Source organism: Ovis aries, chromosome 15 (genome assembly GCF_016772045.2).
Source record: "Ovis aries strain OAR_USU_Benz2616 breed Rambouillet chromosome 15, ARS-UI_Ramb_v3.0, whole genome shotgun sequence".
Classification (NCBI taxonomy): Eukaryota; Metazoa; Chordata; class Mammalia; order Artiodactyla; family Bovidae; genus Ovis; species Ovis aries.
In genome coordinates, this window is record NC_056068.1 from 43470723 (window position 1) to 43485460 (window position 14738).

General features: G+C 40.9%; 1 protein-coding gene across 8 annotated transcripts in view; it reads left to right on the top strand.

Moving 5' to 3' along the window:
• Positions 1–14738, top strand: part of DENND2B (DENN domain containing 2B) — a 166791-nt gene that overhangs the window by 60977 nt on the left and 91076 nt on the right. The window lies entirely within an intron of this gene.

Consider the following 14738-nt stretch of genomic DNA (forward strand, 5'->3'; position numbering starts at 1 on the left):
TAAATGGTGTAGTTGTCAAGGGACTAAATTCTTTTGGTTCCTCAAAAAGCAAAAACTTGCCTAATGACCTAGCAATTCCACTCCCAGGTATAAACCCAACAGAAGTGAAAACAGAAACTCAGGTGCTTTATGCCAGTGTTCGTATCAGCGTTATTCACTGCCTCAAAGGTGGAAACAACTGAGTTCATCCACACGTGAATATGAACAGCATGTGGTAGGTCCATGTAGTAGAATATTAATCAGCGATGAGAGGGATGGAATTCTGATGCATGCCACAACATGGATGAATCTTTAAAACACTGCTAGGTGAAATAAATCAAGATATAATAGGACAGATATTGTATGAGTCTGTATATATAGTTCAATTCAGTTCAGTCACTCAGTCGTGTCTGACTCTTTCGACCCCATGAATCGCAGCACACCAGGCCTCCCTGTCCATCACCAACTCCCGGAGTTCACCCAAACTCACATCCATTGAGTCGGTGATGCCATCCAGCCATCTCATCCTCTGTTGTCCCCTTCTCCTCCTGCCCCCATCCCTCCCAGCATCAGAGTCTTCTCCAGTGAGTCAACTCTTCGCATGAGGTGGCCAAAGTATTGGAGTTTCAGCTTTAGCATCATTCCTTCCAAAGAACACCCAGGGCTGATCTCCTTCAGAATGGACTGGTTGGATCTCCTTGCAGTCCAAGGGACTCTCAAGAGTCTTCTCCAACACCACAGTTCAAAAGCATCAATTGTTCATCGCTCAGCTTTCTTCACAGTCCCAACTCTCACATCCATACATGACCACTGGAAAACCATAGCCTTGACTAGATGGACCTTTGTTGGTAAAGTGATGTCTCTGCTTTTGAATATGCTATCTAGGTTGGTCATAACTTTCCTTCAAATACCTATAATAGGCAAATTAATAGAGACCAAAAGCATATTGGAGGTTACTAGGAGCCTAGGAAGAAGGGAGAATTGGGAGGTGTTGCTTAGTGGTTACAGTGTTTCTGTTTGGGAGAGTTTCGAAAGAGTTTCGGAAATAGTGGTGATGGTTGCACAATGCTGTGGTTTAATTAATACCACTGAATTTTAAACTTCAAAAATACTTAAAATGGCAAATGTTACATATATTTTAACCCAATAAAAATGGTTGAAATTTCCTCTCTTGATAATTTACCTAGGCTATTTTTTTTCCATGTCTGTACATTAATAGCAGTGCTGTGTTTCTTCTGGTGGATGTATCATAATTTATTTAACCAAACCTCTGTTGATGGACATTTATTTCCAGTTTTTCCTGTTATAAACAGTGCTGCAATAAACAGCTGAATATAGCTGACTTTGCCCCAGTGGTCTAGTATTTGTATTACCTTAAGCAAAATTCCTGGAAGGGAAGATTCACTGATCAAAGGTTATGCTCATTTATACTGTTAATAAGTATTGCCGCACTGCTTTCCAGACAAGCTGCATCAGTTTAGTTCTCATCAAAAGTATATCATGATGCCTGTTTCCACCATCCCTTTGCCAAGTGGCTATTGTAGAGTGTTTCAATCTTTGCCAATCTGATAGGTGAAAAAGTATTTCTTACTGTTGCTTTATGTAGGGTTTCTTTAATTTTTAGTGAAATTAGATACCTTTTATGCTCACTGGCAGTGGTACTTATTCTTATATAAATTTTCTTTTCAAATACTTGGTTCACTTTTGTGTTTGGTCATTATTTTTTCCTTATAGATTTGTAAGAACTTTTACATGCATATTACATTAGAACTACTTGCTGTATGTATTGCCGATATTTTTCACCCTCAGTTTGTTTTATTTTAATTTTTGACTTTGTGCTAGTCATTTGCCTTTCACATGTTTTAAATTTTTATGTAGGTCAATGTATTATCTTTTCCTTCATGGCTTTTTCCCCCCTTCATGGCTTTTGAGTTGAATTTTGTGTCATGCTTTGAAAATTTTTCTTCACTCATTAAAAGTATAAAAATAATTTATTCATCTTTTTCCTAGTGTTTTTATGGTTCCAGCTTTTACATTTAGATTGTAATTAAGTTTATAGTAAGGTATAATAGGAACTTTATTAATAAAAAACCTAAAATAAATTTTTCCCTATTATTTTTGTATACTTCTGTTCACTTTAGTGTGTTTAGTGAGTGGGGCTACCTATATTCAAATCTTGTATTTCTTATTTATTATGTACCATAGCCATTGAAAACGTTTTTCTGCAACATTTATAGAGGAACATTTCTGATTCAGTTTACCAAAAAATAGCCTTTAGTGGGAGACTCAGATCAATAAATTGTACCCAGGTCTTCTGATTCCGTGGTGACTCAGATGATCAAGAATCTGCCTGCAGTGCGGGAGACCTGGGTTCGATCCCTGGTTTGGGAAGATCCCCTGGAGGAGGGTATGACAACCCACTCCAGTATTCTTGCCTGGAGAATCCCCATGGACTGGAGGAGCCTGGTGGGCTACAGTCCATAAAGTCGCAGAGAGTCTGATGTGACTGAGCGGCGAAGCACTTCTGATTCTTAATCCTGTTTGTTTGTTTTCTATTATCCTTATATAAAATATCCAGATTCCTTGTCATTATGTTTTGAGATAATTGCCTCGCCCCACTTCTGAACACTGGACAGTGAATCCTACATGCAATTGAATCTGACATGATAGACCAGGGTGGTGTGATGTGAAAGCCTCTCTCCTGAATTATAGCTGTGTGATGAGCTTAGCCTGGTTGAGGTGGGGGCTGGGAGGCAATTGCCTGTTAAAGAAGTGCAGGTTGGCGCTGAGGAGATTCAGGGCCAAAGTCAGAAGGGATGGTGAGACCCAGGAACCATGTGACTGCTGGAGGGAAGCCGTAGGAAGAAGTGTGAAGAAACTTGGCTGCTTAGAAGACAGATTAAGGAAGAGTTTTAAAGTGAAAGAAGGAAGAGGAATAATGTTATTCCTCAATAAACTTATGTCCCAGATAGTCAACAAGTAGTTCCCCCCAATTGTGGTTTAAAAGCCAGCTTTTAGCAGTTTAGGCTTGCTGCTCCTCAAGGTCTTGAACCCAGGAAAGAAAGCCTTATTCAAAGGAAAATCCTGGGACGGGAAGTCAGAGTGCGATAGAGCGAGAGCAGCATTGACCCGGCATCATCTCTGCTCCTGTCAGCCAGAAGCTTAGATGGAAATGTTTTTAGTGAAGTAGACTAATAAGGAAGCAGAAGGATAAACTGCTTCAGACCAGCAAACACTCCTTAGCCCTGTAGGACCAGCTGCACACAGACATACACTCCCTACCCCTAAGAAACTTAATAGTTTACCGCATAAGACACATACAAGGTCCGTACACTACAGTGAGATTTACGCCACCATCCAAGTGGCTCTGGGAAGAAAGGATTAATTCAGTCACTGGTGGGAAGACAGTGAGGAATATACAGGTAAAGTTTCACAAAGGTTCACATTTTGAAGTATGAATATACACTTTTTAAAAAAAGTTTGTTGCTTTTTGACACTATGAATAGATTTTAAATGGCCAAGTCAAGGAGGGGCATTCCAGGTAAAGGGTTCAGTTCAGTTCAGTTCAGTCGCTCAGTCGTGTCCGACTCTTTGCGACCCTGTGAATTGCAGCACGCCAGGCCTCCCTGTCCATCACCAACTCCCAGAGTTCACTCAGACTCACGTCCATCGAGTCAGTGATGCCATCCATCCATCTCATCCTCATGTGCAAAAACAGAAGAGTGAAGCAGTGTATACAGTCTGTGTGAGCAAAGCTACTAACTGGTCATTTTTCTGTACGCAGTAGGGAGAGTGAGCAACATTAAGATGAGACTATAGGGCAAGAGAATGGGTAAGTGAGCTAGAAGATAGAATGGTGGAAATAACTGCTGAAGAGCAGAATACATGGAAAAGAATTTAGGATAGTCTTAGAGACCTCTGGGACAGTATTAAACACACCAACGTTTGAATTTTAGGGGTCCCAGAAGAAGAAGGGAAAACGAAAGGATTTGAGAAAATTTTTGAGGTGATTATAGTCGAAAACTTTCCCAACATGGGAAGGGAAATAGTCAATCAAGTCCAAGAAGTGCAGAGAGTCCCATACAGGATAAACCTAAGGAGAAACATGCCAAGACACATGCTACTCAGACTAGCAAAGACTGAACACAAAGAAAGAATATTAAAAGCAGCAAGAGAAAAACAAGTAACATACAAAGGAAACGCCATATGATCAACAGCTGATCTTTCAGCAGAAACTCTGCAGGCCAGAAGGGAATGGCTGGATATAGTTAACATACTGAAAGGAGAAGATGAAACTATAGGAACATAAAGGACTGAAAGGAAAAGATGAGACTATGGAGATAGGCCTTGGGGAACGGCTCTTGGAAGGCTAGATCTACCATTTTCCTGTGTACCAGATCACCCCAAAACATTGTGAATGTTTAAGCAATAATTTTATTATTCTCTCTCATGTTTTTAAGGGTCTTGCTTGGGGTCTTCTCATGTAATTTTTTTCAGAAGGTGGTTGGGCTGGACTTATTCAGAAGACTCAGTCACTCCAATGTGTGGTGTCTGAGAGGGGAACACTCAAACAGCTGCAGCCACTCAGCTCTCTGGCTCCTACCAGCCCATTTCCATTCCTGCTCCCTGTGGTCCCTCCAGCACGGTGGCTCGGGACTGGGAAGCAAGTGCCCTGAGAGACTGGTACGGGTCACTGGCCCCATCCAAACTAGCCTTAGGAGATCAGTACCTTCACGTGGGCCCATTCTGTTCCTTGAGGTAGTTACAGAGGCCCTTCTGGTTCAAGGAGAGAAATAGCAAACAATTGGTTAGCTTCTTTTGAAGTCACCACAATTATACAGATTAATTTGAATTTTATGCTGTAGGGCAGTTTTCCCCAGATTTAATTCATTGCTTACCATCTTCACAATATTATCATGACCTCTCCAAACTATTATTTACATATTTAAGTCAGCTAACTTTCAAACTTAAATATATTTTAAGAGGAAAAGTTGTCTCACTTTTGTGAAGTGGAAAATCAATATACCTTGCCATGCACAGCAGATAAGTTTTAAAGTAAATCCATGGAAGCAAAAAACAATGTTGAAAAAATTTTGCCAGATACTGCTGGCTGTGAATGTCTCCTCTTCCTCCCCCGACCCCGACCCCACTTGCTCTTAAAGAAGCAAGTGGAGACTTGCTTCTTAATCTAGTGAGCTCTGAAAGACTTACAGGCTGAATGACTCGATCACGTTGTGATTTCATGCCATTTGCTTCTGTGTAATATGATGTTGAGTTCCTCCCATGCATTTCCTTACCACATTTTTGGAAGTATTGCTGTGAACAGTGGAGCTGCTAAAAGACTTTGAGCACTGGAGCAATATAGCTGCTAAATTTGCATTTTAGCAAGGTCACTTTGGCTGAATCATAGGAGATTTGAAGAAAGTAAAGCTGGGAGCAGGGAGATGGTTTTTAGAAAATTATTGCAGTAAGTCAAACAATCAGTAGTAAAATCTGAGTCAGAGTATGGTGGGGGAATAGAGGAGATGAATATAAGACATTAAGGAGATGGAATCTGCAGGACTTGGAGATAGATTGAACTAGAGTAAGAAGGAGAATGTAAAGTCAAGGATGACGTGTAGAAATGGGTGGCGTTGTGGAAAAGTACGGGAGGGGGAAGTGTTTTATTAGAGGTAGAGTGGGAAATGAGTTCAGTTTTAGGTATTCCTTTTTCTTAAGTATTTTTAACATGAATTTTCTTGCCACTTTATGGATTTGTCTCATTGTTTCTTTGGGGTATAATCTAGATTCTTCCTCTTTCCCCTGTATTTTCTGTAAACTGTAAATTAGATATAGAGGTTTGGTTAGATTTAGGGTAAGCGTTTTGGGGGAAAAAACTATAAATGATGAAGCAAATCAGAGGCATGTAACATCTGGTTTCCTCACTATTATTGATGCTAAATTTGGTCACCACTTAAGGTAGGGGCAGCCAAATTTCTCCATTGTAAAATTATAGCTTTTATAACTAGCAGATAATCTGTGGGTGACCTTTGGCACTACTCCCCATCAATCTTCAACTTAAGTGGTTTTATTTTTTGAACTTTTTATAGAAAATGTCAAACATACCCAAAAGTGGAGAAAATAGAAGACAAACACCCATGTATCCATCATCCATCTTCAACTGTTATCAGCACTGGGGCTAAATTGTTTTTCCTCTGTCCTTGTCCACTACCCTTCTTTTTGCTCCTGTGGATTTTTGCAATGAATTCCAAGCATTATACCATTTCATCCATAAGCATGTCAGAACATACCTGTCTCAAGAGACCTTTCAGACATGTTTAGCTGTATTGATTTCTGGCCAGCAGTTTTTAGTTGCCTTCACCAAAGATCAAGGAATACTGATGATTGAATTGATCCACAGTTAGGCTTTAAACTCAGTCCTTTGTATCCATGGGTTCTGGATCTATGGATTCATTCAACCACAGATGGAAAATATTAGGAAAAAAATTCTAGAAAGTTTCAAAAAGCAAAACTTGAATTTGCCACACACAAGCAGCTGTTTACATAGCATTCACATTGTATTTACAATTGTTTACACATCATTAATATAGTACTGGGGTATTGTAAGTAATCTAGAGATGATTTAAAGTACACGGGAGGGTATGCATAGCTTATATGTAAGTCCTACATCGGCCACATGAGAGACTTGAGCATCTGTGGATTTTGTATCTGTGGTGGGTCCCTCTCTCACTGGGGCCAGAGTTTGTGGGTGTGACGGATCATGGATTCTTGCCTGGGAGGACAGAAAGGTAAAATCGGAAACAGGAGGTAAATTCAGAAACTCAAGGGAAGAGAGACCTGACCAAGGTCAAAGAGCAGTTGTTGAATAGTAGAAAGACCCAGAGATAGGCAGGAAGGGGATCTGTGGTCAGGGAGTAGGATTTTGGAGGACAAGATTGAGATGCATTGTCTCAGACAATGCCAGGGTCTGAGATTTGTCCATATGCATGGGTAACGAAAATAAAATCAAAGTCAGGGGGTTGGTCATGAGACAGGGGTTTTGAGTGGCTCCATCCACATCAGTATTGATGTTGCCAGGGTGAAGAAAGGGCCATTAGGGAGAGCCTGGTCTTTGTTAGGGTAGGAGATGGTGCATAGATCTATGATGAATTGGAGGTTATGGGATAGTTGTTAGCTGAACAGCAGTCTATAGAGCAGATTGGAGGCACACTTAGCAGAAGGCAAAGTGAAAAAAATGCAAAACCTCATTTTAAACAGCTTTTAAGTCTGTGTGCTCTAGTACAGGGGTCCCCAGTCCCCAGGGCTGTGGACTGGTACCAGTCCACAGCCTGTTAGGAACCAGGCTGTACTGCTGGTGGTGAGCAGCTGGCCAGCAGCAAAGCTTCATCTGCTGCTCCCCATTGCTCGCATTACTGCCTGAACCATCCTCCATCCCTCTTGACAAGGAGCTTGGGGACTGCTGCTCTAGTAGACTTTGCTGTCCACTGGTTGAGGTGGAAGGAAACTAATGGGGTGGGGAATTAATAATGAACAGGAAAAGAATTGTGGTATGTGGGTGGGGGTTGAAGCAGGAGCCCTCCAGGAGAGACACTCTTGATCACCGAAGCACTGCTGATATTAGGGCGATTGTCCACTGAGTCCCTACTCACTGGTTTATCTCTAACAGATCCCTTTGTGAAGTAGCCCTTGGTGCCTTTTGATTGAGTCTTACTTAGCTAGTCTTTGTGAAGATTTGTGCTTTTAGTTCAGTCGCTCAGTCGTGTCTGACTCTTTGCAACCCCATAGACTGCAGCACGCCAGGCTTCCCTATCCATCACCAACTCCCAGAGCTTGCTGAAACACATGTCCATTGACTCGGTGATGCCGTCCGTTACATTTTGCTTATAGAATTTGGGTGTGACAGGTAGAGGGGGTGCGTTTTCTTGCTGCTGGTGACCACCAGCCTCTTAAACTTCTAGAAAGCTATTCATGCCTGAGGACTAGAGGTGAAGGGTCCTTTTTTCTGGCCTTGGCTATTCTGAACTTTGTCTCTGATATACCAGGGAGAGCACATTTATCTCCCCTAGGTCATGGCCATCAGGGTTATAGGAAAGAACCATATTGTGAGTTTCAGAGTTTTGAAGAACTTTGAGCTAAAGTCATGGACTTGTGGGGACCTCCCTGGCAGTACAGTGGTTAATACTGCACCTTCTAATGCAGGGGTGTGGGTTCGGTCCCTGGTTGGGGAGCCTTGTGGCCAAAAATCCAAAACATAAAACCGAAGCAGTATTGTAACCAATTCAATAAAGGCTTAAAAATAAAAAAAGAGTCATGGATTTGTGGAGGAGTCAGAAATGAAAACTCAACACCATGATTCCTCCTGGCAAAGATAATGTACCTTGAAATTGGGCTTTTAGGAAGGTCATCACAGGAGAGAAGTTTGGGAGAAATCAGAAGAAAAGAAGGCCTAACTGACTTAATACCAGCATCTCCTTAATTCCAAAACAAGCCGAGTGTGTCCCCAGGGGAGGCTAAAAGTGGGATGACTTCTCACTATCTTGCCAAACACCTATGTTTAAGGGAGTAATTGGACCACATGCTTTCATGGCTTAATGAATTTTAATGTCAAGAGAAAAGTTTTCCTGTTGGGCCGTTCTTGGAGTTCGCTTCCTGCTGACTACTGGTGTGCGCGCGCGCGCGCGTGTGTGTGTGTGTGTGTGTGTGCGTGCACACGCGTGCACGTGTCAGCAGAGATGTCAGCCTGGCTTTCTACATCTTCTCCTGGAGGATAAGGATAGCTATTTACATTTGAATAATAACTTACAGCATATAAGATATTTTTATGTACTCTCTTTCATTGGTTTTATATTTTGTCTTTCACAAGAGGAATTGAGGTGGCTGGCTACAGAAGACATATTAAAAACAGCCCTTGACCGTACTTTCCATGAGATAGTGGGAGGAACAGGAACTTTAGTTAGACCTAGTTTGAATTCTGGGTTTTCCTTTTACTAGCTGTATGACCCTGGGCTGTAGTTTTCTTATTGGTAAAACAGAATTGATAACATTTACCTCCCAGGATTGTTTTGGCACCTTAAATTAATTAACATAGTTGACACTTGGGGACGGTGCTTGGCACACAGTGGATGATGGATGAAGGGAGGTTTCTATAACGTGGAAACAGATCATCAACATCAAAGAAAAGAAGAGCATCCTAATCTTGAGTGTCCTAATCTTCTTAATTAAGATCCTTGCTATGAATGGCCTTGCACTTTGACTCCTTGTTCTTTGGCAGTCTGGGAAACTGACCTTTTGACATCTTACTGTAAAGTAAGAGGAAACATGCCATGTCTCTCAAGGCAGACAAAGTCTTATATTTTAGTGAAAAATTTTAAAAAATTTATAGTGAAATTTTGTATTTGGATGTATTTGTTGGAGATGCTGAATGATACAAAAGATAATGATCCTTACCATTTTAAAATTGAGAGGTAGGTTTTTATTTTTTTTCCTTGTTTTTACAACCACAGGCTATATATATATTTTTTTTTTCACTGTTTGTATAACAAATACTTACGTGATTTCAGTTTCCAATAATTCTCATACAGTGACTGCTGATAAAATACAAATGTGTTACATAAGATTGCAGCTCAGTGAAAACCACCCTGTAAGGAGCTGAGCTAATTGTGTCTGTATGTAGCTTTCCAGTGATCTGATAGAAACATGGAGCTTAAAATACCCAGGGGCATGGCTATTCATCACACCCCCTTAGATGGTCTTTAAATATCACTTTTTAAGAGTTTCTGAGAGTTGGACAGGAATCAGTTCAAGCCCCTGACTTCTGTATTCTTGACTTACTTCCAAATGGAAGCAGATGTGTGGTGTTTGGAAAACAGATGCAAGGGTTGACTTCCTGTAAGACAGAGCCATACAACTTACACTCTTGCCTGTATTAAAATATTATTTCGTTTAATTTTATAATAGCCCCGGGAGGGAGTGGGACTGACCCAATGTTTAATTCCGTCTGGAGCACGAGCTCTTGGGCTTTTCCTCTCTTTACAGATGAGAGGCTGACTCAGGCTGGAGAGATCAGGTGAATGAGCCCATTGTCTTTTCCCTTCTCTTCCTCGTCTCCTGAGTCATAAATGCTAGACAGGGGATTGCCCTTTGCTTTATCTCTGTGACTATTGCTGATCTGGAAATGACTGTCATCACTTTTAGATAATACCAGTACTGGGCAGTTGCGGAATGAAGCTCACATCACAACAAATCATGGGGTTATCGTGACCAGGGAGAGATTCTAGTTGGGAGTGGGTGACTTTTGCAGAAGCTGAGAAACAACATGAGGGCAGACAGGTGACTGCCTTCCACATGCAGGAAGTACCCCTTGCTCTGTGTCATTGTTGTTGGTCAGAGGTAGAAAGAGGGGAAGCTGAATCACAGAAGGTTTTCCATATGTGTTCTTTTATCCTTGTGTATCTTTTCCTCTTTGCAGCAGTGATCCTAGAAACCAGGAAAAACAGCTATGATCACCATCAATTATTTATTTATATATTTATTTTTACTGAAGTATAAGTGATTTACAATGTTGTGTTAGTTTCTGGGGTACAGAAAAGTGGTTGAATATATACATACTGAAAAGTAGTTCAGAGCGATTGAGACTTCATACATTATATAGTCTTTTTTTGTGTTCTTTTCCATTATGGTTTATTATAGGATGTTGAATGTAGTTCCCTGTGCTTCACAGTAGAACCTTGTTGTTTATCCATCCGGTGTATAATAGTTTGCCTCTGCTGGTCCCAACTCCTGATCCTTCCCTCCCCAGCCTCTCATGCTCCTTGGCAAACGCACGCCTGTTCTCTATATATCTGTGAGTTTGTTCTGTTTTGTAGGTGTGTTGGTTTGTGCTGTATTTTAGATTCCACATGTCAGTGATATCACGAGGTATTTGTCTTTCTCTCTCTGACTCACTTCACTTAGTGTGATAATCTCTAGATCCATCCATACTGCAACAAATGGCATTGTTTCATTCTTTTTTATGACTGAGTAATATTCCATATATATATCACATCTTCTTTATCCATTTGTCTGTTGATGGACCCTTGGGTTGCTTCTATGTCTTCAGTTCATTTCAGTCGCTCAGTCGTGTCCGACTCTTTGCGACCCCATGGACTGCAGCACACCAGGCCTCCCTGTCCATCACCAACTCCCGGAGTTTACTCAAACTCAATGTCCATTAAGTCAGGGATGCCATCCAACCATCTCATCCTCTGTCGTCCCCTTCTCCTCTCGCCTTCAGTCTTTCCCTGCATCAGGGTCTTTTCCAGTGAGTCAGCTCTTCACATCAGGTGGCCAGAGTATTGGAGCTTCAGCTTCAGCATCAGTCCTTCTTACCTATTGTGTATAGTGCTGCTGTGAACATTGGGGTGCATGTATCTTTTTGAATTATAGTTTTCTCTGAATATATGCCCAGGAGTAGGATTGTTGGATCATATGGCAACTCTATTTTTAGTTTTTTAAGGAACCTCTATACTGTTCTCCATAGTGGCTGCACTAATTTACATTCTCACCAGTAGTGTAGGAGGATTTCCTTTCCTCCACATCCTTTCCAGCATTTTAATTTGTAGACTTTTAAATGATAGCCATTCTGATCGGTGTGAGTTGGTACCTCATTGTAGTAATATACAGTCAGTTCTTAATGGAAAGAAATACTGATGATAGTTTTTCACTGGCATAACCCAAATTCAGGATTTGGGGACGGGGTGGAAAGCTTGACTGCTGTGGAAATGCAGGCAGCAGACTCCTTGGATGAAACCCACAGCGTGTGAGCGCAGAGTGGCTTCGTTTCACAGTATACTCCTGGAGTCTCAGAGGTTGTACCTTGCCATGCCATGGTTTCTTAACAGCGACTTAACCCTCTGGGAGCTTATGTGGCGGAGGTACTGCACCCAGAAGGAAGATGCACGTACCAAGAGAAGGTCTGTGTCAGTTCGCAGATGCTATGTGGCCAGTACCTTTTCGGTTGGTTTAGGGTGTGGGTGTTTCACGTTTGCCTGTATGCAAGACTGGCTTGTGATTGCCGCCTTGCCCACCAGCCTGCTTTTCTCATTCTGTCCCTTGAGGCTTCCTTGCCTTTCTCACTAATTTTCGAGACATAGAATTGCTGGTTATGCAGACAAGACCAAAGTCAGGCCACTGTGAGGCCATTGCTTTTGTTGCCTCAGTCAACCTCCTCATCATGGATAATTCAGTCATGACTGGTATGTCCTTAAAGCTGAGGGGGGTATGAGGGGTGGGAGTGTAGGGTGAGTTGAATAAAGGAAAGATAGTTTGGGCTGAAAACTCCACTCCTCAGGGATCTGTTCTTTTTTTTTTTTTTTAAAATTATTATTTATTTAGCTGTGCTGTGTCTTGGTTGTTGTACGTGGGATCTAGTTCCCTGACCAGGAATCGAACCCAAGCCCTCTGCATTAAGAGCGCAGAGTCTTAGCCGCTGGACCATCAGGCAAGTCCCTGGGGATCTGTTCTTATGACGGACTTTATACCCAGGAAGCTTAGCCAAGAATCTTCTTTCCATTAATCGAGCCACACCAAAAGAAGCTAGTCTCTATACCAGATTCAGAAACTGTGAAATAGAGAATGAATAATTATCAACATTTTGGGTAGAATTTGGGAACTGTTAGTTTTCTTTGACCCACTCTCTCTGCCCTTCAGATACAAAGAGCTATCCCCAGCTGCCCACCTACCTCTTACCTTCTTCCTCTTCTTACTGAAGATTCTTACCCTGGATGAAAACATCTGAGCCCTGTTCTCTCAACCCATTCATTTTTGTAGAGCGCTTGTTACAATTCTGTCTTCAGTATCTCCTTTTTTTCTAGCCTCTTGAATTAGTCCAGGTAAAATACCCCTCCTATTGACAGACCCATCTCCTTCTTCCTTTTTCTATTCTTTCGTGCAAAATTAACTTTATTGATTTTTAAAAATAATAAAAGAAATGCATATTCATTGCAGAATATTTTACATAACAAAAAAATATTAGGAAGAAAGTAAAAATCACATATCATCCTTCTACCAGAGATAGCATAATTTGATTTTTTGGTATATATCCTTTTGGATCTTTTTTTCTTACGTGTTCTAGATATACTTTTTCAAAATATAAACATAGCATTGTTATTTGCTTCCTTCTTTGACTGATAATTGGAGAAGGAAATGGCAAGCCACTCCAGTATTCTTGCCTAGAGAATCTCATGGACAGAGCAGTCTGGCAGGGGATCGCAAAGAGTCGGACACAACTGAGCAACTAACATTTGACTAATAACATTACATGGGTATCTTCCAGGGACATAGATAGAGCTACTTTGTAATGTTTAATGCTCCATAGAGAATTCCATTGTATGGATGAATCAGTATTTATTTAATCTCCTGACAGTGGTCTTTTGGGTTATTTCTTTTATTTTGCTGTTCAAAGCTACGCTGGGGCTTCCCCTGTGGGTCAGTGGTAAAGAATTTGCAGGAGACATGGGTTCAATCCCTGGTTCGGGATGATCCCACATGTTTTGGAGCAACTAAGACTGTGCGCCATAACTACTGTGCCTGTGCTCTGGAGCCTGGGAACTGCAACTGAGCCCACGTGCCACCACTACCCAAGCCTGAGCGCCCTAGAGCCTGTACTACATGACAGCAGCAGCCACCACAACGAGGAACCCATGGACCGCAACTAGAGAGCCCGCATAGCGATGGAGACCCAGCACAGCCAGAAATAATACATAAGCGAACAGAATTAGTTTTAAAAAAGCTACGTGGTAGTAAATGTCTAACTATCTGTCCCCATTTGTAGAACATCAGGATAAATATCTAGAAATGGAATTGCTATATCAAATAGTATGTAATGTACATGAACTATTTAATAATATCTTTAAAACTTTAAGTATATTTTAAGCAAAAGAAAAAAATTGATATAATAAAAACCTGTACACCCATCACCCAAATTTAATACATTTAACATTTTATCATATTTGCTTCAGGTCTCTTATTTAATATGACAGATACGATTAAGCTTTCCCCAGTCCTTTTCTCTCAGAAATTGATATGCCTCATTCCCATGTGTATCTTATCCTTTATATGTATACATGTGTTCATAATTAATGTATAGTATTGTGTATTTTAACATTTTATACACATGACACCATTCCAGCATGCAGCCTTTGGCAGCCTGGTTTATTTCACTTAGTATCATTTTTGAAAAGCACGCATGTATAAAATGATTGTTTAATTGGTGTATGATGTGCCATTGCATGCTAGTGGGAGATGAGTTAAGTCTTTCCACTTTTTATGTGTTCCAAACAAGGCTATGACGAGCAGCCTTATACAGGGAATGCACAAGAGTTTATGTACACCAGCCACCTGTAGTGGGTATGTGATTCTTCAGCTTTGTTAGGTTGCACCAGATTGCTGTCGATAGTGATTGTATGCATTTCCGGCAATGTATACAGATTTTCATTTCCCTGAGTTTTTGCTAACACTCGGAGATTCTATACTTCTCAGTATTTTCCAATCTAATTAATATGAACATTGCTTGAATATGCATTTTCCTGATTGCAGAGAGATTGAGCATTGTTCCGTATTTTATTGGTTATTTGGGTTTCCTTTTCTTTGAATTGTCTATTCATATCTTTAATACCTGTTTTTCAGTTGGGTTATTTACCTTTTTCCTATTCATTTTCGAAGTTAATGTGTTCTCATTTTTAGTCTTTTGTATGCTTTGCAGTATTTTCTTCCTGGCTGTG